This window comes from Leuresthes tenuis, unplaced genomic scaffold (assembly GCF_036924035.1).
Source record: "Leuresthes tenuis unplaced genomic scaffold, fLeuTen1.0.hap1 SCAF_2, whole genome shotgun sequence".
NCBI lineage: Eukaryota > Metazoa > Chordata > Actinopteri > Atheriniformes > Atherinopsidae > Leuresthes > Leuresthes tenuis.
In genome coordinates, this window is record NW_027325356.1 from 11828194 (window position 1) to 11855036 (window position 26843).

Below are 26843 nucleotides of genomic sequence, written 5' to 3' on the forward strand. Positions count from 1 at the left end.
CCAAACCCTGAAGCTGGGCCAAGATGTCCACAGAGATAAGCATCCTGAGCCCACTCCCAGTCAGGGGTCTTAGGCAAGAATTCAGAAATACATCATCACAAGTCCATTAAGGCCAGCCCACTACTTTAATCACAAAGCCCAACTGCAGTCACTAGACCTTATAGCCTCAGTCTTGGAGACCAAAGCCTCCGGTTAGAGTCCTGACTCTTAACTGTAGTCATTCATGACCATTCTTCTTCACATCAGTCCCAGCTCCAATTAAACTTTTCTTCCTAAGGCCTCCCTCTTCATCTGAAATTTAAAAAAGGAATAATTATAAGCCCATGTTATCATCTCTGATGCAAATGAAGGTTGTAAAGTTTCTGTTATAATCTTTGATGACAACTGGACCATTATCACACTATACATAAGATACATGCAAACATACAGATATACATTTTGAAAAGTAGACAGTATTAAAGTTGTACAAACATTTTTCACTGCATCATAAGGTAAAGGGTAATTGGGTACCTGTGCCAATCCTTGAGTCTCTCCACCGGGCATTTGTTTATGGCTTATGCATGGCCTTACTGTTTATTCACTTACTTCACAGCTACGGGTTTACGGTTCAGCTCTTGTTCTCGCATGGTGCCTGCGGCCTAGCCAACCACATGACGCCTGTATGAGAAGCAGGCTGTGGCCGTCAGGCACATGGCGGGTTGGCTTAACAATCTCCACTAAATGGTGGCAGACTGCTCTATTGTTTGTGGTGCAGCATTGTTTGTGCAGCTCAAAAAACAACATTTGCGCATACTAACCATAAGTGGGAGATTTGTCTCTGCGTCTCTCCACATCTATCCCACATGTAGCCACTGGACTGCCTTCTTTACACCAACAGTATTGTGTTTGCAACTGCAAGAGTCACCCTGCATGTATTTGGCTAGGTTTTGTGTCTACTGAGCGTCAAGGCCACCATACCCCTCAATTAAGACAGCTTTTAGTGGGAGTCTTTAAAACCCTGAATGTGAAACAAATAACACAAGCCAAAAACATTTCCAAATAGTTCACATTTGGGTTTTATGGTGGCTTGCATGAACATTTATTCTGGTGAGGACTGTTTTAACCCATTCAGACCTGATTCAACACATGCAACCTCTGAGGCCTGACGTGTTCTGAAAATTGCATCATTTTCAAAACATGAATATTTATTTCTTAAATTTATACTGATAAATATCAGTGCAAAGTCATGTATTTGAAATAAAAGCTTAATCTCTCAAATCTTTCTTTTCTATAATTTCATTTTTTCCAGTTTTATAAGAGGCTGAGAGATAAAAGGTTTTAGTGGACAGTTCTCAGTTTTAAAGAAGCTCTCAGGTTTTAGAAGGCAGTTGCAAATCAAACCGCAGGCCTGAATAGGTTCAATTTTCTTCAGTTAGTGCCGAGTGCAGTTCGTATAGCCTGTCTTAGCAAAAGTTGTATTTTTACCTCCAAGCTTGTCTTTATTTTGTGTGATAACTAGTAGCATTGTTCATTTTATTCAAATAATTTTGTACATACAATAAAAGTTTAATGAAAAATTGATGGAACAAATCCACATGTATTATCACCCAGTCTATGGGTCTTCTTGGATCTATGGATTCTGGTTATTGCGTGTTTTTCTGTTTTGTTTATCGTCATCAGTGTACACGTTGTGCATATGTGTGTATGTTGTTGTCCACTTGAATGTACTAGCATTTTTTTAATAATTTTTTGCAAGGTTTGCTCTGCCTTATTTTAGTTTAAATTGTTTTAACTTAGCATTTTAACTTTCCCTCATAAAATAACTTAAATCATGCAATTATATTCTAATGTGAGACTATTAAAGTTTATTATCATTCAAATAAACTGGATTAAAACAGCAAGGATAATGTATAATGTATTTTCTTAAAGAAAAAAGAATATATCTATTGTTTTAAATAAAATTAACATGGACACTGTGAGTTTCCTCAATTATTCAAAGACTCTATCTGCAGGTTCCTTTATTCTCCACCGCAACAGCATGTCAGTTTGTGAATTTGAAGACTAAGCAGAGACCAGCCTCAACACAAGTCCACAAAGCAAGTCTAGCCCCCATTTTTTTATCAAGTGTATGATACAGTGTATAGTATGTGCTATCTTTTTATACTGCAGTTTTAATTATCCAGCACGTTCTGCCTTTAAAGTGTGATCAATCATCTCTTACCTGATACCGGGAGAGGCCTTCACATGTGCTTCAGCAGCATTAATTATTCCAGCCACATTCTTTACCCTCTTTCTGTTGTTATCTTTTTTTTTTTTTTTTTTACATGTAACAATATATTGATATTAATAGGCTTAGCAACTTAAACTCCAGCATCACTAGAAAATCTGTAAAACATTTAGCCACTTGTGTAATAGTAGTGTGACAATCCATGGTTGCAAATTGTGACATGTCCTTCTGCTGTTGTTTTCTATTGAGTCAAGGCAGCAACTTTGATGCTGGGAAATATGACATATAGGTTTCAGCTAATCTAATCACATATATTTTTTAAAATGTCACACAAAGTGTTTTGTAGCATGTAGACCATACCATGTATTTTAATTTGAACTCATAACCATTAGTAGTTAAAGTGCAGTTGAAAGTAAGTAATTGTGAGTGGTAAGGCAGTGGAAAAGTACAATGACTGCTGAAAACATTATTGTAAGTAAGTGTTCAGAGTATCAAGAAAGTCCATACATTGGCGTCTTCAACCATCCCCTCCTCTTCATAAGGAAACTGCCTTGTTTTACATTGTGGACTACATCAGATGTTCAACCTAAATGACAGGACCCTTTAAAGGAGAGAGCTGAGTGAACTAACGGGGATGTACAAGCTCACTTGAACTGGAAAGTCACAAGCAAGAAAAACTTCATGTCACACGTCTTTTTCCTTACTTTTGTGTGATCCATAAGCATACAGTCTCATGCTGATTATTTAAGTTACATACATTTGACTTGTGTCAATAATTTTGAATTTATCTAGATTTAAAGAAAAGCTATATTAGACAAGCCTCTTTATTACCTCATAAGAGCAAGCAAATGCGCTCTTTTCTCCAAACCAGCACATTTCAGGACATGAGCTCCAAGTCTTGTTTCCTGCACACAGCATGTTTTCATTTACCAAATGAGGAGCGGAGCCAATGGGAAAATCAATAGCACAGATAAGCAGCCCCTCTTCCCTCGATGTGTGACGGTGAACCCATATGGACACAGCAGGATGCTGTGGCGAAACAAGTCACAAAGAGGAAAAGATCCAATATCCCCCAAATGTCTTTGCTCCTCTCAAAAAAATCAAGGCAGATATTCAGCCATTAGTAATTTAGTATTTGCAATTTGCATTTAGACCACAAGGTTGCTGAAGTTGTGAAATGATACATTAACGAAGTATTGACAAAGTTGAATTAGCAAAGTTAGTAAAAAAGAACAAGATACAAAAAAGCAAGACTGAGGAAGAAGATGCTTGATACAAACTGTAAGTGAGTGAGTGTATAGGTCAAAGGTCCCAAAAAAAACTTTAAAAAAATGTATATAAGACACTGAGGGTGGAGTATGTATACATGTACAGTCTGATCCTAGATAGTCCATGCTTAGGGGGGTGTGTGCAATATGTTCTCTATTACATAGCCCAGGTGATTTCTGGCTGTCTCCCCTCAGAACATGATCTCCTCCAGGCCAGGGCCCGTGTCTCGTTAAAGCGGCACAAACCCGGCGTGGATTGAGTTTAAAAGTAATAAAAAAAAGTGGACCTGCTGGCTAGGTGAAAAAAACACTATCGGATTCCTAAGAGCAACTTTCTTTTCATGTGCAGACTGCATTCAACGAAGCGTTTAATTCAACAAATCCACGGTTGTGATCCACGAGAAACGGAGCTAGGGTTAGTTCAATTTGTACCAAACGATCTCCACATGATCAAAGAGCGGCAAGCTCTCCCCAACATGCTGCTTAAATTAGACTAACACCAAAGTCTTTGGCTCTGGGACAGTATTTGGAATGTCTTACCAGCAGAGAAATTCCTTCGCACATATGGTTTCAATAGGCCCAAGATGCCAGTTTCACATCTTTAATGGGCTGACAGGGAACTTTGGTGCTAACTCTCTGACTCCCAAAAGTTTCTGGGCTGTTACCCACAAAGCTACACTTTAAACATTTTTTTACACTCCTCCTTCCACTCACATTACTGAGTTCTGAAAAGGGGTGATTCTGCACTTGAGGGAGGGCACTGCTATCTCCCTCCCCCTTTCTGCAAATGTTATCTCTTGCTGTGAAACTGTCACTTCTTGGAGCATGTTTCAACCACAGCCCTGCGGTCTGCGAGGAGCCCCAAACCAAAGATATTGAGCTACGCTAAACAGACTTTTTCCTTCTCCTCTTCTTCCACTTTCTTGCAGAAAGAGCAGATAAAGTGGAGCTCTGCACTGTTCCTAGAATAAACTTTTGCCAGACATACAGACAGTTTGGGTTCATGTGTGTATTCAGTACACGAGTGCACATGTGCTTCTTTGTGTCCAGATAAGTGGTGTGCATGTCAGCCAGTGTGGGCAGAAGTTCTTCCCTTGATTCTTTCTCCCTTTTCCTTGTCTACATCTGCAGGGCATGTGGAGCACAGAAAACACGCAAACACACCAGCGGGAGAAAACAGGGGTGCAGTTTTCGTGTGCCTGCTGGAAGTCGCGAACTCCCTCGGCATGCTGTAAAAGCCTCTCTAATATTAGTGTTATAACCAGACAGGCCGTGCATAGCAGGTTGCTGTTTTAGTGTCACCAAAGCTGGAGATATCACGCCCTACACATGATTGTGACTTGTTTTGATGAGCGGATGTCACAGGTATTATAGATATGAAAGGAATATCATACACACACATGGAGCCCCAGATATTTCAGATTTCACAGCTGAATTGACTTAGGAGTCTCAGGAGAGTTCAAAATGTGACATTTTCACTCTGCATCTGCACTTTTGTTCCAACAGGCATAAAGAAAATCAGAAAAGCCGAAGCAGCAGGGGGTTGGTAGGTGTGTTATGGGTTGGGGGCGTCTCTTCAGGAGCACATTCAGATTTCTCAGCTCTATTTCTGTTCCAGCGCAATTAGTCTGTTCCCAGAAGACAAGCCTAAGCAGAGCAATACATGAATATATTCTTGTTGGCAGGTCGCTTCATGAGTTCTATAGCTTAGTGGGAGATCCAAATGTGTATGTGTTTTGTTTTTGTTTGAGCACTTGCTTTATGTGTTTTATCAAATAGTTTTATTTAGCAATTTACAAAAATTGAGATTTGTTTTCTATATTTTTATTATATTCTAAAGTCAGATTGCAACAAAGTACAGCATATATCACACTGTAAACAAATAATGTGCTCATCAGTTACCTCTTTGTAAAGAAAGAATGCATCATAGCTAATTTCTCTGCACTGCACTTCTTTCTAACTTGGTCTACTCTTTGTTGTGCTGTCTGTGATGTTTGAATTATAGAGCAACCTATTAACAATTTATCCACTTAAAATTTGTTCTGAAAGGTATTATTAGTTGCCACAGATCTTTATGTTACAAACATCACTTCTTTTGAAAAATAAAAAAAAGCTTATTCCAAAGCTTAGTAACTCTGAACAAGAGCATCAACCTAATGCTCGAAATGTAGAATGAACCAACTAATCATTCAAATATGTGTCTATGTATCACTCTCAGTATGCAAATCCTTGTTGCCAACTTCAAATGGAATGGATGCTGGCTAAAAGTAATTGTTAGTTGCAGTAATTTATGCATAAAGAGGCTGTTGTCAGACGGCAACAAAGCAACTTTGATAAATGCCCCTTAATTTATTGTCACGTATGTAAAATCAAAGTGAAACATTTACAGGCTGTTAACTGAGCTGGGCCAGAGGAGGGGCCTCTTTGGTAAAAGTGAGCATAGCCCCCAGTTAGATTCTTGTCTTTGGAAACTTTGGCTCCCTCCTCCTCCGAAGCCCTTGGGGTTAATCAGAGGCATAAAGGTTACGATGTAAGGCTAGTGACTAACGACAATATGATGTGCACGGAAACGACGTGACAGTTTGCAGCCATTAACCTGGGAGCAGGACATTTTTTAAAAGAGGAAGACAGGTCAGATTTAACACAGCACAGGATGGGACTTATTTTTGTCAAACTACACAATGTTTTGAATTCTGAGAAGCTGTCTTTTGAAAAAAAAGTGTTTAATTATATGTTCCATTTTCTGTGTGAGACAGAACTTCAGAAAGTTTAGATCAAGAGAAAATTCTGGAAGCTTTAAGCCATGTCTTAAAATCTTACATGTTTAATGGCAAAGTTTATTCAACAAAAGCTACCTTCAAACAGGTTGCATCTGTGCTGTCACAGGTACAATCCAATTTCACTCCCCCTGACATGTGTGGAGCCTGGATGACTTGCTCATAAGCAACTTCTTGAGAAATGCACACCCTCTTGAAAAGAGAGAAAAGCTGGGCTAACACGCCGATTCACAGGCTGACCTGTGACGCGACCTCTTGCCTGTTCGCCGACATTTTCGCAATGGAGGCACTTGAACAAAACAAAAAAAAAAAAAATAGGGGAGGTGAGGGAAGAAGACAGGAGTAAGAAACAAGGAGGGGGAAAGGGAGAATGCCTTTTTCTGATGGATGAGGTCTTCTCCTGTTACGTTTGGAGAGAACACAGCTGTGAGGAGCTGTTAAGTACACGCAAACAAGCCGTCTGCTTCAGACAAGCCTGCCGGGCACCCGGCCCCACATCCCACTTGTACAGCTCTGACACATGATCACAGCCAGACAATACATGTGGGAGCCAAGCGCGCTCCACTAAAAAGTGAGAAATATTTTCAACTAGAACAAAAAAACAATCCCCTCTCAATACCACTGGGACCCCTCTTGGTATTAATTCATCTTGTTTCTCTTTGTGTTGTGCTGGTTTGTGTGCTGCTGGGGAGAGGGAAGAGTGAAAGGAGAGACTGAGGTTTGGTGGTTTAGTGACTAGGAAATAGGTTAGGAATGGGGAGAAATGTAAAGAACATCTGCTACCGTGACGGTGTCACACTTTGTCTAATGTGTTTTGAATAGGCACGGCTGTCCCAACTTGTGTGAAGGGAAAACTTTCTGATCCATATGCTGATTAGGGGAATTAATGTGGGATTCTTTTCTGAAGTGATCTACACCATTTCTCTGTGTGCTGCTCTTGCGATAGGTCGCACTAAAGACAAAATTCAGTGTGTGAATAATTCCAGCAATTTCATTCAAAAGTAAGGGAGCATTTTCTTCTGTTCTAGTCACAGAAAAGGGCTCAGTGTAATGTAATAAATAATAATAATACATATGATGTATGCATTGAGGCAAAGGCAATGTTAAAAAAAAGCAAGAACCTGAATTGAAAGATAAATTTCAATGCCTCTACTGTCACATGCTCCCCAGATGAGCTTTTGCTATTCTTTATACTCTTCCGCAGTTTGGCTCCAATAAGCAGGAATTCTATTGGATACATGTGACAGTCATCTCAACAGTGACTACAATGGGGGCCACGTTAGTCAACATGATCCCATGTGAGGAAACGGAACCGATGTGGTTTTAATACTTGTGGCGAACCACTAATAAGCTGACAATATTTCTTAAACTATTGCACACTCTCAATTGACAAATACTTTAAAGTGGATTGGGTAAGCAGACTAGTGTCATGTTATGAACATGTGGCATTGTGCTAAGCTGAGTCATGCTTGTGAGTCAAAGGACGGTGAGATGGTTTGCTGACAGATGGATGTTGTGGTGAAATTTGGATCCCTAAGATAAACCCTGCGCTCTGTAAGATTTTTTGGTAATAATCTGTAAGTGTTTGTGAGTGAAACTTAAAACAATTTGGCCAATGGGTTCTATGTGTAATGTGTGTATGACTGGTAGTGCTGATGCAGCATTAATCACTGCTGTACCACAGCTGGTTGTGTTTTGGTTATGAGTGCTTTTCTCTCTCATACGCGCTGAACTGTGAACTTCAAATGACTTTACAATGTAGTGAGTCTAACAATTCAACGATGCAAAGAATGATCAAGGAACCAGTTTAGAAGATATGCATGCAGAATATGCAGGTTGATATTTCAGCTGTGACCACCTCTAGAATAATCTGCACCTGAAAATCTACCAAACTAATTATATGGCAAAAACTGATCTACATTTAACCATCCTGTCATAATACTATCTTTAGAGCTGAGTACCATTGGAGGCCTCTCTACAAGAAGAGGACATACACACTATGGACAAGCTGCTGTCAGCAGCTCCAGGTCCAGGTCGCAGGATACACTATTGTTGAGCGTCTCCATTTATCACAGGACTTGGGTTAAAGAGCAACCCCACTTCCTGTATCCCAGCACTTCACACTCAGCTGAGCTGTTCTGCAGGACCATCACAAACAAAGGCAACCTTTGCACAGCAAAGACTTGGGCTCCAGAAAGAAAATAAACACACAGATGAATAACTTAGGAGGCCAACTACAAGAGGAAATGTATTTATATCAATAGGCCTGCTGTTATTTTTCCACACTGCTGAGTGCTAGCACTTGCTACGTGCTGCTGTAGTCACTGGCTAAGGGGATAGGGTGATGAAGGAAATCCAGGTGAAGCATCTCTCCTGCTCTGATGGCGTCACACCGCTGTCGGCCTGCTGATATGGCATGAAGTACAGCCCACTTGGCACTGTTCTTTTCAGTCAAACAGACAAGTCATTAGGTCAAATATATGGAGACACAAAAAATCTTGTATAATATTCTGGTGCACAAATCACATATGGGGCCTCTAAACTAAACTATACATACATTTGAACTTCTTTTAGCAATGGTTTCAATAACATATGGCCACTTAGAAATATATGTAAATTAGAAAAAGTGCTTGATATCAAGTCATCAGAGAGACAACGTGTTTGTCTGTGTAATTTGGTTATCGTTAACAGATTTTGCAAGTTTCATTTCAAGTAAACAACTTCATCTCTTTTTGAGGCCACAGCTTTCTCCGTATTGAAATAAAACATCAAACCACACAAAATACCAAATAACACATCCATGCAAGACTTGGCACAATGTCCAGCTTCCACTACATGTAATTTGGGATGTTTAAGTCTTCCATGAAGTAATTAGGACATAAAGCCAATCCATAATTCTACTTTGTGGGTCTAGTTTCCCTGTGATTTTGCATCTGTTTTCAGACTGAGGGAAAATTTTGATCTGCTCCACAACTCATCATTCATCTTGACTTTAAGTCTCAAAGAGTTTTACCTATCTTTTCTTCTGTTCTTCTATCAGTGTGTGATGATGTTTTTAGATGAGGCGTGTGCTGCTATGATATCCTGCTATTTACATTTTTTTCTTCTCTCTGCAATTACTTGAAAGAAAACAACAGTGCCCTCTCACTTGTTCTCCAGATATTAATTTGGCGTAATTCAATTTGGAAAACATCTCCAGCAAGTTTTCCTGGCACAACCTTTGAAGTGACAATATGAAATAATAAACCCTATTAAATATAAATCACAGGGGCAATGTCAGCATTGCGATGATTCCTATTTGATTTTCAAGCAAGAACACATGTGATCACTCGTTTTTCCATTTCTCCCCCACCTTCTATCCCACTATTTCACCTTTAATTGAATGCATTTCTGTTGTTGTTGCCAACCAACACCCCCCACCCCCCATCAACTTCCTCAAGCACGTAATGCATGCAGTAAATAATTCAAATGAAATTAATTTTACAGCACCTTGTTTCCACTAAGCATGCCAACATCTGTTGTCGAGTCACAAGTTTACATTGTTGGTCATTACTTTCCACAATGAGCAAAATGTTTTATTAAAGCCCCCTGGGAGTTCTTCTTGGATCAGGCAGAGACGACAGTGCTTCTGACTGAACCCTCCCTGAACTCTGACAATCAAAGATTGGTTGTAGCTCTTTTGGGGCTTGAGAGTACTGTCTCACTTCCCAAAACAGGCTGGGACTTAATGTGATTGAGGTACTGGACAGCCTCAGTCCTTCAGGAAATCGCTGACCATAATGAAACAGAGCTTTGCTGACTTCTGAAGTGACGTAGTGCTTTTGTCCTGTACAACGAATAAATCTCACCCTGCTGTTTCACAAAGGCCTGTTACACTGTGCCTGTATAAGTAGGCCTTCTATTCTGTTGCTTCTAATTACCATAGAGCAAATATTAACATCACAATGATGACACAGAAATTAATTAATCAACCATTTTATGTTCTGTCAGTATGTCTAAAAAATCAGTACAGCAGCTTTGAATAATTCCTAGTTCATGAAAATTAATACACTGTCCAATAAAAGACATTTTAACACCTACCTCTTCACTCATTAAGAGATGAAGAGCCTTAAGACATGAGCACAGGCAAACTTATATATGACATCAGCTCTCTATGCGTTAAAGGTCAACCTTTTCTAGGCTTTCCAGAAACACTGGGAAAAGTGTACATGACATTTTTCACTTTGGACACTTATGCATATGAGAAGAGGTTGTGGATGTTGTAAGTCTACAGACTCCCATGCCAGAGAGCAATGCAAGACCCATCCCACACAATGTTTTCCACAGTTATTCCTCTTTTCTACTTGACTCTAATCTTGCTTAGGTTTAGGAGTTAGAAACACATGGTTAGGATTAGAATAACTGAGCATGGTTACAAAATAACGACCTACAGATATGTTGCCATATTAGAATTTCTAACCACACATTGTGACACTACTATTTTCTGAAGATGTGGAAAAAAACTACCTATTACACGTTTTCTAGTGAGAAAGGGCTGTTTGTGAATCGGTGGAAGGACAGTTATCTCCTGATCCCATAGGAGCAAATCTGTTTTCTTCCCAACTGTGGTTCTCAAACATTTCCTTCACAATGCATACTATTTTTGAAACAAATATTTTCAGATTGTCATTCAGTACATCTTCTAATGCACACCAGTGTGTGACAGCCACTAGTTATTAGCCTTCACTCACTTACTACATGCATGCACAGTTACGTTGAGCTACTGTTACAGCTCAACTTGGCCAGTCAATTGACTAGGTCCTTTCCTAAGTATAAATGCACATGGGGGGAATTGATTTATTGACCAAAGTATGTCTGATACTGCAATGCTGTGAACCGCATAAAAAATGTTCAAGACATCCAGCCGCTTCCAACTTTCTCTGTAACAGATCATTGTACAAGTAACTATAGCCAAAATCTCTGCACAGATTACTTGAAGGGTGATTTTGTGAAACTGGGGTTATAAGTTCAGAATTTTTCTGCTGCAACTTTTGCTAATAGAGGATACTTTCATGCATGTTTACATAGTCATTAGAAACTGATTAGAAACTCAGTTATGTTTATAATAACCATCCAACATGGAAATATCACACATAGAACATAAAATAAGGAAAATTATATATTCATTATATATTCTCTTTAAAGGTATTTTTTTAGATATCTGTTGGAAAAAAAACTACATTTCTACATGTATAATATGCTGGAAAGATATGTGCATATCCAAGTGTGAATGAGGTCAAATAGCACATCTCCTGATGTTTGTGGCAGGGACAGCTCAGGAAGTAGGCTGTTTGTTTGCACTGGTCCACATTTAAACAGCTTGCACTCACAGCCCTTCAAAGAAAGGCACATTGTATATTCATCAATTTTGGTACTCATGGGGAGAGAAAAAATAAGCAGACTGTTATACATAAATCATTAAGACACAATCGAAAGCAAATACAAAATATACAGAGAGATGTACACAGGCATGTATCAGTGGAAGGATGAGTAGGAAATGTGGTCTCGAAACCTCAAACCAATGTTTCAGTGGTGGTTATATTAGTTACAGTTGGAAAAGGGGCTTTAAACACTAAATTCTCTACAGGCTGTGGCTTTAACAGAGCAGAAGAACAAGGGGATAGACAGGCTGTGGGTGTTTCTGGAAGCACCTTTACTCTGAAGACTTGGCTGTAAAATGTAAAGGGACCATGGACACACCCCTGAGGAGCTCTGAAGTGGTTGTTGCCACCAAGGGGCCTTGATAGCCCTGCTGCTTCTGTGCTCCATTGGCCCCCAAGCAGGTGACAGCAACTCGTCCATGCTCTGGGCCTCTGCCAGTAACAGATGTGCTTAGTCAAATGACTAATTGAAAACCTAAAACAAAATCAGCAGCTTGGCTATTTGGCCTGCATAATAACAGGCCTGTGCTGATAAAGGGAGTAGGAGAAAATACACACACCCCTCTCATCAGTAGCGCCATTAACAATCATGAGCAAAGATGAAAACAACGCTTGGTTTATTCGGCAAATGAAAGCACATAACTAGATGCTGTCCCTGGAGTCCATTTCCAATTTTAATAATACATCAAGGAGCCTAGCCGCAGCAAATGCTACTACGTAGAGAGCCAAAGCATACCAAACTACTTACAGCTCAAGCATGGGGAGACAACTCCCAGAGCTAAGAATTTAGCAAATGCATAAAGGTACATAACATGATAGCTATTAGCTAAATTAAAAGAGCCATTACCAGAGTTGTGTGTGGAATCACTTGCCAGTTAAAGACTACAAACCAAAATGATCCATTTCAGAAAAAAAAAATCTGTTTGCTTGTTTCTTCCCTACCTCATCTCTTTCCATCTTCATCGTGAAATGCATGCAGCCTGAGCTCGCCTGAAATTATGTGCATGAATAATACAATACCTTCTAATTAAAAACTGTTGTTAAATATGCAAAAATCTAATGATAATGAGATTGTGCAATACCTTAGAGTAAAGCATATTATAAATTACTTAGAAGTGCAAGTCGGCTTGACCAAAACATTGCATTGTGAGAGCTACTTGCAATATTATGTCTGGAACATATGGAGTGGCGAGGGGGGGGCAGCAAACTGTGTTTAGTTCTGTCTGAAACTGTTTGCCTACATACATGCACACATATGTCTCTGACTAATATGCATGTGCATGTGTATGTATATGTTAGCTTGTCTGCTTGTCTGCCTGGGTATTAGTGGGGAGGGGGGTTAAATGTATTTATGTATGCAAATGCACAGAGTGTCTGTCTCATTGATTATACTGGCAAAATATCAATGTTAAAGACCCTTATAGAGTTAGTGTGTGAAGACGGGGAGTAATCTTCACTATCTTTAAGAACATGATTCAGATGGCAAACTTGCATATCAGAACACAGGACACTTATGAATTTAGGTTTACAGGACTGTAGCTACTATTAAAAAGCTGCTGTAATGAAAAATTAGGAAGCAGCAAATAATGTATTATGCACATGAGATAGAGCACATGGAGCTATTACCATCGATGACAATAAGGTCGTTGCAGGTTGTCTTTGTAGTATAATGTATTATTGAGGAGCAATGATTTACAAGAATTTAATTTGATTAGATTTAATTTCTTTTTTTGCTATGACAGCTAAGCAAATAAATCACCACTCCAGCCAACAAATCGTAGTCTTTTTTTCTGCCTTGTGTTGCGTTTGCTTCTTATCATCAATCATGGCACTTCAATTGTCCACTGATTGAGATGTCTTCATGGCTATATGTGGCAATACCTTTATCTCATTTAAAACAGGATTAAAAATAGAATTCCACACATATTCACATACAGTTTTCAGGAGGTGGGTAGAAAAACAAGAAAGTTGTCAGATCCATAAAAAGAAAACTTGGCTGAGAAAAATGACAAATTTTAAGTTGAATTATTCTTTCTCTGTCAATTAAGTAATTTCAAATTTGGTTTTCCTTGAAATAATAACCTTACTTTGTAGCTATTTTTAATGTTTGTATGTTTGTTATCATAGGTCAGCCAAATACTATAAAGACATAGTTGCACACAAACATGAGCTTGTGTAGACTTTATCTTACGGACATGTGATACACATTTACACACACACACACACACACACACACACAAGTCATCATTATCATAAGTCTCGAATATGGAGATGCATCATTGAATCGTATTTATGGAGATGAGAGTTGCAAGTGAATTGATGGCAATAATATTCCTAAGCTTTAGAAATTCACATGACACACACAAAATAGAGGCTGTATTTAATATTCAGCAAAAATAACACTTCACTCTGATTGAAAGGTTTGCGCAGCACATTGTCAAACATGATTGTCCCATTCTGGGCGAGCCAGCACCGGGAACAATGTACATATTTCACTTCCAGTCAATAGGCCTCTGCTGTGTTTATTAAAATTTTAACAGGACTCTGGGCTTCACAGATTCATCAGCTATTCAAAGCTGCTGAGCAATTCAGCTGTCAGGCATGGTTGCATGTTTCTGCCCCCCGCGTCCCTGACCTTCCTGGAATGCGGAGCAAGCTGCCATTTTAGATGACTTTCCACCAAGTCTTTATGACCAAATAAATAGCAGTATATGACTCCACCCATCTCACATTATAATCCAGATTGCTTTTATGTTTATACCATAAACAAATACTTGATTATGAGGAAAGGGAATAAATCAGGTGACATTATATGATAAGGCAATCTGTCAAGTGAAAGAATTATTTTGATTAACAGAGGAAGAGTCTCATATGTGCACACACACATGTCCATTTAGACAAATGTGCTTTAAGGAATGAAAGGAGCTTTGACACACATGAGATTTAAGATTCAAATTGCATTAAAATCAATGTATAAGAAAATGAAATGTGTTCCTTGAATGCTGCAATGACAGCTTTTTCTTTTGTTACCTAACATCTTTGTATATGTTAAGTGTTTATGCCATATCTAAACTATTTGTTTTTGTCAGGGGAGTCATCGTGGCTTTCTTTAGTTATTTATCATTGTCCTCTCACAGCTGTTCAGGTGTCTTGGTTTGGCTTATCAAACGAGATAAACACACTATTGATGTGAAAACTTGACACAACAATGCAGTGACGTCAAATGGACTCATCCAGTATCAACACTGAGACTAGAGGCCCCTTTGATGTCAGAAATGCAAGGCAGCGTGAAAAACAAAGGGCTCTTGGTGAGGTGGGTTGAAATGCTTGCAGGTGTATGCACTCTATATGGGAAGAGTTATGTACTTTGTGTGGAAAAGGGAAAGACAAAGGAATGAGGGGGATCTGTGTCTGTGGGGCTGAGAGTGAGTGAGTGAAATTGGATGTGTGTGCGCACGCACAAAACTCATTTTACCCAGCTCTCAACTTACATTCTTCATCTAGCGGATGAAGTGAGTGAGAAAGTGGCAGTTCTTTGGCAAATAAAATCGGGTTCATGCAAAGCCAGTATTAATTTGGCTTTTCCGCTGGAATGAAATGTTTTTGTTTTGGGAGGAAATTGCCCTTAGCAGTAATGAATTTCCCCCCTCTGTGCTATGTGGCACCATAATTTAGCAGAGCGATAGATCACATAGGCTGACGATTTGAGCGTGCATATATTCTAATAGAAAGCTGATAAATATTAAATGTGCGACATTTAAAAGAGGCTCATTTACCCAGCTTTTAGTGCAGTGAGAGCAAAATCTTTCATAATGGTTGCTGGCAAGTTGGGACAAGGAAAAAAGAAAAAAAAAAGAAAAAAACACAACAAGCATTATCGGGGCCAATGTTTATTCACAGTGATGTATCCAAATGAGTCTGTTAGCAAATGAGATATCAGAGAGGCAGTGAGCAGTTAGTTTTGCAAAATTCAAAGCAATGTGGCATGTGACAATACATGCTTTATTTCAAAGCATCGATCACCCGTCATCACAAACCCATGGTGATTTTGCCGTCTTCCTTTTGTGTTGAAATGTTTACACGACCACTCTCTTGTTGTTATTGTGATCAGTTCTTGCTTTGGTATCAAGTTACAGTCAAAATATGCCAGTGTTAGTCTAAAACAGCTCTCAGTTGTCTATGAGAGAAAAAGGATGTCTTTTCAAAACATGTCACACTATTCTTTTCTTTTCTTATTTTTTCTTCGCTCTTTAGAAATACATTTTGGACACCGGGAAGGATTTGGAATGCTTTGATGTGTTCGTATATTCTCTTTCATGCCATCTTCATGGTTAAACACATTTACAAATTATTGCAGTTATTTTCTGGATGATGAGATGGAATTTCAAAAAAGTAATCAAAGCTCCTGCAGAAGCTTTTTTTGTTTCTGTATTATTTGTAATAATTTCACAGATGATTTTGAAACACTACTGTTCAGAGTTTTGCTGAAATAATTATATACAAGGGTATCTAAGACATATTGTCGTATTTCAACACCTTATCTGGGCCAGTGTAAACTCTCGGACATATGCATTGCAACAGAGAGGAAAATTCAAAGTGAGCAATATTTGTTCAGAAACATGAAACTGATAAATAGTGGTTGATTTTGTTTGTATATCTTTTGAATGATCATTAGATTTGTTCATGTTAGCGGGCAAAAAAATTTGTGTCAAGCTAAAGGCTAAAGGCTTTATGGTTGCACAATGGTGGTTGACGGCATGATGTATGATAGAAAAGCACCATACTTCAGATAAAAGAGACACAGACACACAAAAAAAATAGAAAAAATGATAAAAACATGTGCTGGTCTGTCTGCATGCATCTGCAATCAAACCCCACCACATAAAATAGTGTGCGTTTACCAGCATATCAAAAGTTTGTGAGAATGAAGTGCACCAAATCCTACAGCAACAGCTGACTGATGTGTTTTCCCTTATAAGACGTATCTCACAGACACATTCACACCACAGTGGGACAAAGAAGAGGATGGGAGATCCCGAATCGAACGTCATGCAGTGCAGAGCAGCTTCTCATGTGCAAATCTGAGTATAGAGTTAAAAAAATTGGCGTAGATTTGCAGCTAACTATTTATTTGGCATGATAACAATCTTTGGCAGGTAAATGAGTTCCATTTTATTTATGTAAGTGTTTACTTGTCAAAGGAATCATTAATGTTAGACCTTTACCTTCTCAGTCTTGATAACTAGTCACAAAGAGTGTAAATGATTTTCTGGAAAGAAGCACCTATACGTTTTGGAAATATTCTTTCAGTTTGCATGCACAGGGGTGCAAGCATGGGTGTTTGGCCCAACTTCAGCAAAACTACAATGAGAATAGACCAAGCTGAAGTTAATGTTGGACCTCAGTTACTTTTCTTGAAATAATAACACAAATACTTTTAAAAGGTATACACCTATTTGTGTGCATGACTATTTAACCAATTCAAACCTATTGGGTTAATTCCTTTGTAAAACTTTTTATTATGGTCCTTGTAATAAGCATCAGTTAATTAGATGCTTATTATAATGATAAATATGTTTATGAGACTTTATAAATTCACAAGAACACCAAAACATCAGACAAAACAAATGCAGACGGCTGATGGAATCTTAAGAAGAAACTTGGACATGTCCAAGTCTAAACAAAAGTTGACACTATACTTGCAGCACTTTTTTTCTAAGTTGTGTTGATACTGTTATCACTCTATAGCTCAACCACAGAAACCCATGCACGATACTGCTATTAGGCTATCAATGATTAGAACCAAAATTAATTGAAAGCAAGCAAACTGCAATGCACAATATATATATATATAAATATATAGATATGTGATGTATTATATGTCTCCTCTACCAAGGACCATGATGAGCACATTCTGAAGTAGCATTTGTCAAAAATTACCATCTCTTTTACCCTCTGTTCTCTACTCCATCTCCATTTAGAGTAGCAATGGCCCTTTGCCACGCAAACCACACTGCCTGTGTCGCTCTAAATGATGCCTAATTCCAGATTACAGAAATCTACGGGTTAAATGATATTTCTTTTGTCTGGTCCAAGAATAGAGGCCTGAGAGTTTCTGCAAGCGTCATTTAGCCTGGCTAAATTACCATGACAAGAAGATGAGGAAATGGACAGTGCCTTGGCTTATCTGAGAGAGTTGCACTTTAAAAGAGCTTTAATGGAACCAATTATTAGGAGTATCTCTTCACCGTCTGCTCCTGGTGCCACTTGATTGTTCTCGTTATAAATGTCCCTCCTTCCCTTGACAGGGTTTCTCACCAGCCCCATGGCCAGCCTGTCTCTTCCTCTTGTACAGTGATGAGAAGGTCAATAGACTACTCTTCACAGTTCTTGAACCTTTTCCATATTTCTTAATTAGGCTAGGTGACATGCAACAATGAAGCTGATAGGCTAGTACTTTCTCCTGCTTTTTCTCTTTCACACAAAGACACATATGCACATACTGAGCACATTCATACCGCATATTGTGTTAAACTAGTTCAGTCTGACTGGATACTGATGTTTTTCAGAGGTAAAGGCAGCCTGTAAAATACACTGGTGATGTCTAGTGCTTCATTTATATACTTTACACTTGACCAAAGCTGTGAGTTTATGTTGTCTCCAGTTGACATTCCACAAACTTGACATCTGACATACTGTGAAGGTTCTGGACAACACATCCTCAACTTTGAGGTGGTGGGGTGGGGGGCATCCTTTCCATAATGTCAAAGGAAGGAGGGATGAAGAGAAACAGGGAGCAGTGGACAAGAGAGGAAAAAGGCCATTAGAGCCGTTGACATTTTGTTCATGCTTGAAATCCTCAAGTTGTTCTACTGAGAACCAGTCAATTCAAGTACTAATTAGTCATCAGAAGAGTGTCACTAGTCCTCCAGTAATTGTGCACGTGTGTGAAGTTATCCCACTGTTGGCCAAATGCGGGTACTGTTCCTCCCTTCCCTGCCTTTCAGATTTATTGCAACCACTTCTGCAATATAACTCATAAAATGTACATGCTGGACAATCTTTGAGAAAACAAAGTTTTGGGGAAAAAGAAGTCCATGTAGACTCCTCAGTTTCCACTTCACCAAACCACATTCTATTTGCATAATTCCACGTCTTTGCTCCACTTTCCAAGCTATTGTGTTTTAAGAAGCAGTTTGAAAAGAAAATTGTTCTCTCTCAGGTCACACTCTCCAGTCATTTGTCCAAGATGCATTGAGTGGCTAGCATAAGACAATGCATTGGATTTCTGACAGTGAGCTGTAATTGAAGCCGTCTCTGAGGAGGACGTGAGACACTGGTTTAATGCTGGTGGGGTAGAAGATGAAAACACATGCCCTAGTATTAAAACTACCACATATTCACCTCTCTGACCTCAGAGTTAGGCCTCTGTTTCACTCGGTTCATATTTGGAGGTGTCAAATGGTTGAACTTGACAACTTGCTGAAAACATTCTGCAGAACTTTGCAAGGTGTGCACAAACTGCTTCTTTTGTTATTAAACTAAATTTTCTCAACTATAAAGTACTCATCACTTGCTTTCATATTGTTTTTCCAGAAAGATCTCTTAGCTAAATTGAAGTCAGTCAGATTATCAATAGACCACTGATATCTCTACAACCAGCAACTACATGGTAGTGATCAACACAGGCAGAAATCAGTGTTGGCCTTGAATTTTTAAAGGTGTCAACCCCCTATAAACTAATCTGTGGTCCCAAAAATTGTATGTTCAAAATTTCAAAATTCCAAAAAACCTTAAAATGGCTCTATAACCATGCTAATATGCCCTATGTTTTAACCTGAGAGTAATTCTCAAAAAAAGAAAGCAAGACTGTAAAAGATTGCATGCAAGTGAAAGCATAACGATGGAAACGTATTGACTTCCTATTGCTTTAAACAACAGTAGAAATATGACAGTAATGTATAATATAACCCTTTGGCTTCACAACAACATCAGGTGGTATCAGATAATGCTAACATTAGCAAAGTTCATTGCTCTAGTTTTAACTTGTCAACTTTAGACGATTTTGTAAATTCCTTCAAATTAAATCCTTTCCAATTGCCAATTGGGTGTTTATCTTCAGTACTCCGAGGGCTAAAACTAACCACGTCAGTGTACGATTACTCCCAGGCAACTATACCCATGGATACTGCAGAGTCATTTCACCCAAGACTAAACAGCATTTAATTAAACAGTTTCCGATTGCATTCAAACGCCAGATTTTAGAGAGTTTCACTATTTTTTTTATCAGTGTCAAAAGGGCTCTCTTGGATTTTGGATACAACATGAAAGCTTCTGAACATGTCATGTCCACCATCTTCCTAACAAGAGCAAAACAAACTAGGTAGCTTCTCTTTTTGTGTTTGTTGTGTTCTCTACCTCATACTGTATCTGTCAATTAATCCCTCTAGCTTGTGCAGGCTTCTAACTTTATTGCGTCCTCACGTACAGTATATACTATAACTGTAAACTCTCACAATTAGCAAGGAGTCAGGATTGATCTTTCAGTCTTCCACCTGAAACATAAGGGCTTTCTCACCTCACTTTTCTGAGACTGTAAGTGATGTCCTGCAGATTTAAAACAGACATTCTCACTACCCTAATTTTGATCATGATATGTCATATTTTTAAAAAAGTTAGAAATTAATTTTTTATCTGAGGATAACTTTGAATTTGGGGACAATACTAAGATCCTAAGAAATCTGCTATGTACATCACTATATACAACTTGTCAGAGGAAACATGACTCTATTGTCATATCCAATGCAGTATTATTCTACAGTCTAATACATCAAACATGTAAAAAAAATGCATTGTTTCTAAAAAACATTGTTAGCGGCAGGCTGCATCTTTGTGTGCATCTGTAACTGTGACAGACAATTTTTCTTGTTGCTGAAATAGCCTCTATTTAAAGGAAAATAATTTAGAAATATGATAGGCGATCTATGTTATCATTTCACAGACTGCACATAAACAATAAATTTAATTTGTGCTGAGAGCCCTCCACTAAGAATGTGTCAGAGTGAAGCTGATGATGATGAAATCTCCCTGTAAGTAGATTCTCTTGTTTATCAATATGATGTAAATCGCTAAATTCTACAGCATTTGAATATAAACATAATCTAATTATGTTGTAGTCAGGAAAACTTCAAACTACGCTGCCAAGCCTGACAGACTAACCTGAAGATTAGTTTTATCTTGTTAAAGAAGAATGTCAGAACAATTCACAGTGATAAAGACACAGATCTCTGTGTGAATTTCTGACCTATTTCTTTTCCTACCTTGCCATCCATCTCCCCATGCCATCTGTGCTGTCTGATGGACAAAAGAGGGGGTGGATTTGATCTGCAAAGTGGCTTTTGGTGAACCTAATAAGAGCGTGAAGAGAAACTGCGTGAAACATTCGATATTCATTCGTTGACAGTCACACTCTACATACTCCACATTTGCAATCAAAGTGGAATTATTAGACCTAATGGCATGACTGAGAACATATTTAAGTCCTTAACTGAATTACAAACATAAAGAACTGAAAAAATACTGAAGTTACCTGATTAGGTATGGCAGGAAAGTTAAAGGCTGTTTTGTCTGTTTTGCCCTACTGGGTTGTTAACTAGGTTGTTCTATGCTTTGGCGCAAACCGTTTAAGTTATCTGCATTCTTTCACTCATAACTAAAAATGAAATGGGGCTAAATGTTTTATTCTGTGGGGATCTTAGGGTCAGAACGTAGCAAATACACAAGCACTGGCAAGTAGTCAGTCAGAGATGGAGCTAGACCCACTGTCAGTGAAGTACAAGTCAAAGTGACAGCACAAAAGGTTGCTTTACAAAGCGTTTTTTGTTTCAGGCATGTCTTTTGCTTAATTTATGGACCTGCTGTTTTAGGACATTTTAGATTAGTCTGTACTGGGGATATCTCATTCCATGTCTCCCTGTGTGGGGCTCATTAAAGCTGTGAACGAGCCGCCTCTGTCATCCTCTCATTGGCCTAAGGTACAATAACCGCCAATCAGCCGATTTGGAGCCATTTCAGAATGCAGGTATATTAAACTGGCTTTGCGTCAAGTTAATATACTGGCTGTGTTTGGCAACATTGGCTTGATAGTGTGATTTATCTCTGATGGCTTTTAGAAAACACCATAAAAGTATATTCTGGTAATGACTCAGATGTCGTCAGGAGAGTGGGCTGATGGTGTGGTTAAATGCATGAATGCATGCTTGTATTATTTTCACTATGTGTTGGATCTATGGTGGCAATTATGCCTTCATTTCCACTCAAGTGCACTGTGTGAGGTACTAAGCATCAACCAAGTCATTAACTTGGAGTTTCGACTAAGGAGTAGCTGAGTCCTGTGTGTTTGTTTGTGATTTTTTTTTTCTAATGTTTATGGTCTGTATTAAAAAAGACAGTTGGACTAGAGTATATAAAGTGTATATAATGTGTTGGCACTTCTATATTTTTGTGAGGACCAATTCAGACTTTTCTTTGTGAGGATATTTTGGTTTTCAAAGTTCCTCCTCAAAGGCTCTACACTTAGTGTAAGTTTTCAGTAAAAGTTGGAGTGAGCAACTTGTATGTAGTTTTAAATGTGAAGATTATTTTTAGGAGCTCAGCCCTGAGTAAAAGAGTATTCAGGCTGTTCCTAAAATGGACCCATGGATTGTATATTCATGCAGGCAGAACCCAACCGAGAAGTGACAAGGTGTTTTTTCGTGAACTGTTGTTGTTTTATTAAAAAATTCATACATAAGTTATATATTGCTTTTGATCTAAAATCACACAAAAGCAAAATATTGCTGCACATCATCACACATCATCATATCTCTGTGTATGTTTGTTCTGTGCTTTTTACGGTTGTCTGCAAGTGTATCTTTTGTATTAATTTGTCATCTCTTGAAGTTGATAGTAAATTTCTTTCCACACCTGAGTAATCTGTACAATTATACCAAATTTTGCAGCTGTCTTTGAGCATACATATATTTTCATAAAATTTTTGCGTACGTGCATAACAGTGTTTGGTGCTCACATATGTATTCATGTCTCTATGCATGCCCTGATCCATGTGTGTATTGTATTGTATTGTGTTCGTTCAGCTCCTTAGAGGACGTGACCTGTATGGGTAAGGACAGTGTTAAGGGAGGCAAATTGGGAGGAGGCCAGCATTCTCATTAGCAGGGCAGATGTGAGGTCGTTCTGACCAGATTGCTAGCCACTTCCTTAAAAAAACAGCTCACCAATGGCCTGGCGTGAGACTTACAGAGGGAGAGCAGGGGCATGGAAATGTCCTGTGTTCCTGACATATTGTGAGTAGCCACCAGACAGGGAAAAGCCAGCAGTGTTAACCCACCTTTGAGGCCACTGAACACTGCCCCCCCCTCCCTCTTCTTCTTCACAACAACATCCTTGTACAAGAACGATTCAAAAATAACACAAGCGGAAAACTGCAATGAGGTGCTACTTTATCCGTCCTGGACCCCTCCTGAGACGATTAGCAATCCAAACTGAAAGAGAAAGAGACAGAAGGAGAGGGAGGGAGAGGAGGTGGGCAAAGGGGAGAAGACAGGACAGGCATGGAACCAATTTCACCACACTTTTCATCCCTTTAGAGATGCTTGCTCATGAAGGACCATTAGAACAACAGATTAGGTAATTACAGACCGAAGGCCAAATCATAATCTCTAGTTCCTATTCTTATACTTTTCTCTGATGAGAAAGTCAAGATGGCTGCCGGGTTTCAAGAGCATGTGAGGTGATATTTTGATGAGGGGCCACAACTGGCTCTGAATGAAATATGAAATACATGCACTGCACTTTTTAAAGTAATTAATTAATCATGTTGCGTACCATCTGCTCTTTAATATTACATTTAGAAGAGAGGGAATATTTAGCCAGTATATTAGAATTTCATGTGCTGGTATTAAGGCAATGTAGTGACCAATAATTAAACAAAACACCAATGAGTCATTTTGTAGTGGCTGAGGGCACGAAGAGAAATGGCTTCTTGTCACTAGATTATAATCACTCACTCAAGCTGTAAGGGAAAAGGGAATTGCTTAGCAGTCTAACACTGTTAATGGCTTTGTGGGTGTGTGTTTGGGTGTGTATATAAGACACCAGCTAGAATTAGGTAGACAGGTCACATTGTCAAGCATAGAGCAAGTGCACGGAAAAGAGGGGTCAAGGGTGAATAATTCGCTCAGCCCCTCTTTTTGAGATGACAAACACGTGCTCCTGCCAGAAGGGAACCATTAAAAATAATTTACACAAGCTTTATGTTGGCTGAGCTCTTTTTGATGCAGTGTTTCCCCTGGCAATTATGGCTATGGCGCAGCTCCAGCCATATGGCCAGCCGGGCAGTGGGCCGTGAGGCTCAGGAATACCTGGGTGGTTAATTAAGAGCTGTTGCCAGGGCCATAGGAGGCCAGTCTCAGATCTGCCATGCACCCACCACCACTCTCTGCTAACACTTTTACTTCCTTTCTGAGCAGACCCTCCACTGTGACCTACTGTTGTCTTGACTCACACACAAGCAGCAGCCACTAGGGACAGGGAGAGGCCACCGGTAATTATTTGAGATAACATCCCCCGAGCTGAGGTGGGATATGTGAGAGAGAAGAAAAACTATGTACTGTGTTGTTTTTATGCTTTTTCAGTGCCTGGATGTATACGCGCATGCACGTTTGCGTGTGCAGGCTTGCAAAAGTGTGCATAGACTCCAGAGCATAAAGGTCAACATTTCCACCTTCCTTCTCGACTGGGCATAATGCTTCTTTAGAATGGAGGACAACGTAGCCATGTTTTTCATAAATACCTCATTCTGCATTCAGACATTTACTGTACCCTGCTCTAAGCCATCAGACCAATTAGAATAAACCATTCTCACTTGTCAGGGAGCACTTGCCTCACTTTGACTGGCATGCACATTCTTCAGTGATAGTAAAAAGAAAGCATCAATTTAAAGAATTTGAGCTTGGGAAAAATCAAAATGGACTGTGGTAAAATGGTACTGTAATTAATTATATTGCCACATGTTTTTGTGTTACTAGAGAATGACTTTGTGCATGTGTACATCTCAAGGAGACTGATCATGTGTCAGATTATACCCCACTTTCTGTCTAAAAATCAAGGTTATGGCGTCTATATACTGAATAACATGATGTCATCATTGCTGCTGGCTGTTAGTAAGTCGTTGTAAATGACAGATGTTGATCTATGGAATCTAAGCAAAATCCTTTGCTAGAGTTGGAATGAATTTTGACAAGTATCACCACTCTTCCTCTATCTATTGACCTCACTCTGTTATCACAGTTTGTGTTGTCATAACATATAGCTTTGACCTTGGCTTAGGTCTCCACAAGACCCCTGTCTAAACATATTGATATTCATAAAAGCACTATCACTCTATCAATCTGCTAGAGTGAGATCTAATACAGTATAATGAAGCAATAATGAGGAATTTTCTCTTGTTAAAATGTCATTTATGTAATGAATAAAAGATGATGGGTTCAGCTGTCTCTGCTTTGTTCTCAATCAGTCTTTCTTTATTCACCCCCCCATTCTGGCCTGTTCACTAACAATGGCGTCATTGGCAGACATTGTCCCAATAATCTGCCAAAATTGCTTCATGTTTCCACCGTATAAACAATCATTAGGATGTTGTTTTGTTCATTCGCTTCGCCCCAGCCTTTCATTTGTGAACGGTGGCTGCAACGAAAACACTGACAGCTTCTAATCTAAATCTGTGATAGTTCAAAATGTCCTGATTGTGACAGCAAGGCAAGGCAAATACATTTGCAACTGTGTCTGTGTGTGCATGTGATTGTCCCTCAGTATTTGTGTGTGTCTGTGTATGTGAGAAACCCCCTGCTGACTCTCCACCTCATCTCCATATTCCTTTATGGGAAATGTAAATGGATACATGATTATCTTTACACGACCCAAGCAGGAAATGGGATCCTACCCTTCAGTGTGACTAAAGAAGAGAGGGAAATGTTATGGTACACATTATAAATGATTTATGGGTGTAGAGTAAGGGATCTTTTCCTTGATAACCTTTCCTGTGTGTTTTACGTGCTCCCTTTACAACTAAGATTCAGTAAGGTCCCAGTGGTACTGTGTTCACTGCCTGTACTTTTCTAAACAATAAACTGCATTATCTGTCTGCCTGTCTGCATTCTGTTTTCAGCCATTTACACTCACGAGGCATCCTATGGTAATAAATCCCACTGAGTGAAAGAAGGGTGATATACTTGATGCTGAATAATTGGTCATTTTGGTTGCAGGCTCCCCTGCTTCACATTATGGTGATAATGAAGGCCTGCTGAATATGGTGATCAGTGTGAGTGTGTTAGATACGTGCTTCTGTACGCATCTGTCATCTACATGCATGCGTTTGAGTGAGTGTGTGTATTGCAGAGGTGTCTCCTGAGTCAGGGATTATTGCTGATAGATTATTTCTTCAGCCCCCTCGTTATCACTGGATCAAACAGACATGTGACCCGCACTTCATCACTCTATTCATCCTCCTCTTAAACTGAGCTCTGGAGACCTGCAGCGAGGGCTGTTGCATCTGAATGTATGGAGCTGAGCTGAGACAAGGGGGCGTAATACTGCTTCACTGGGACCCCTTTGCATAATTATAAACCTTTGCAAGGATTGTGCGTAGTATATGTTACCAGGCTTATGAATTTTGTTTTACTGCAGAGAAAACTATTTGAAATTGGGGCTGGAGTTGTGATTCTACAATTGTCTGTATCTTTCTGATTAGAGTAAGGCAGAGCCACTGGATGCTTTCAAAGAGTCAGCCCTTTAAATTGTTATTTTCATCTTTCTCACTGCTCTGGCCTCTACTGTCCAAACTCATGTTCCAGGCGCTGTTATTATGTGATATTGTCGTCACCTGTCCTCATTACTAGTTGAAGGACAGGCCCTTTGATGCTCATTAGCGAGCGCCCCTGTGTCAGCAGTACAGACTAGTCATAGAGAGGCGGTGGGAGCTGCAGCTATGAGTAACTGTGATGTCAGCCAACCTGTGTATACCATGACAGTGGTGACACCCAGCCAGTCCTGCTTTTGTCAAGGGCCCCTAACGAGGTCATCACTGTCCCTGAGACAGAGGTCACCCTTACAT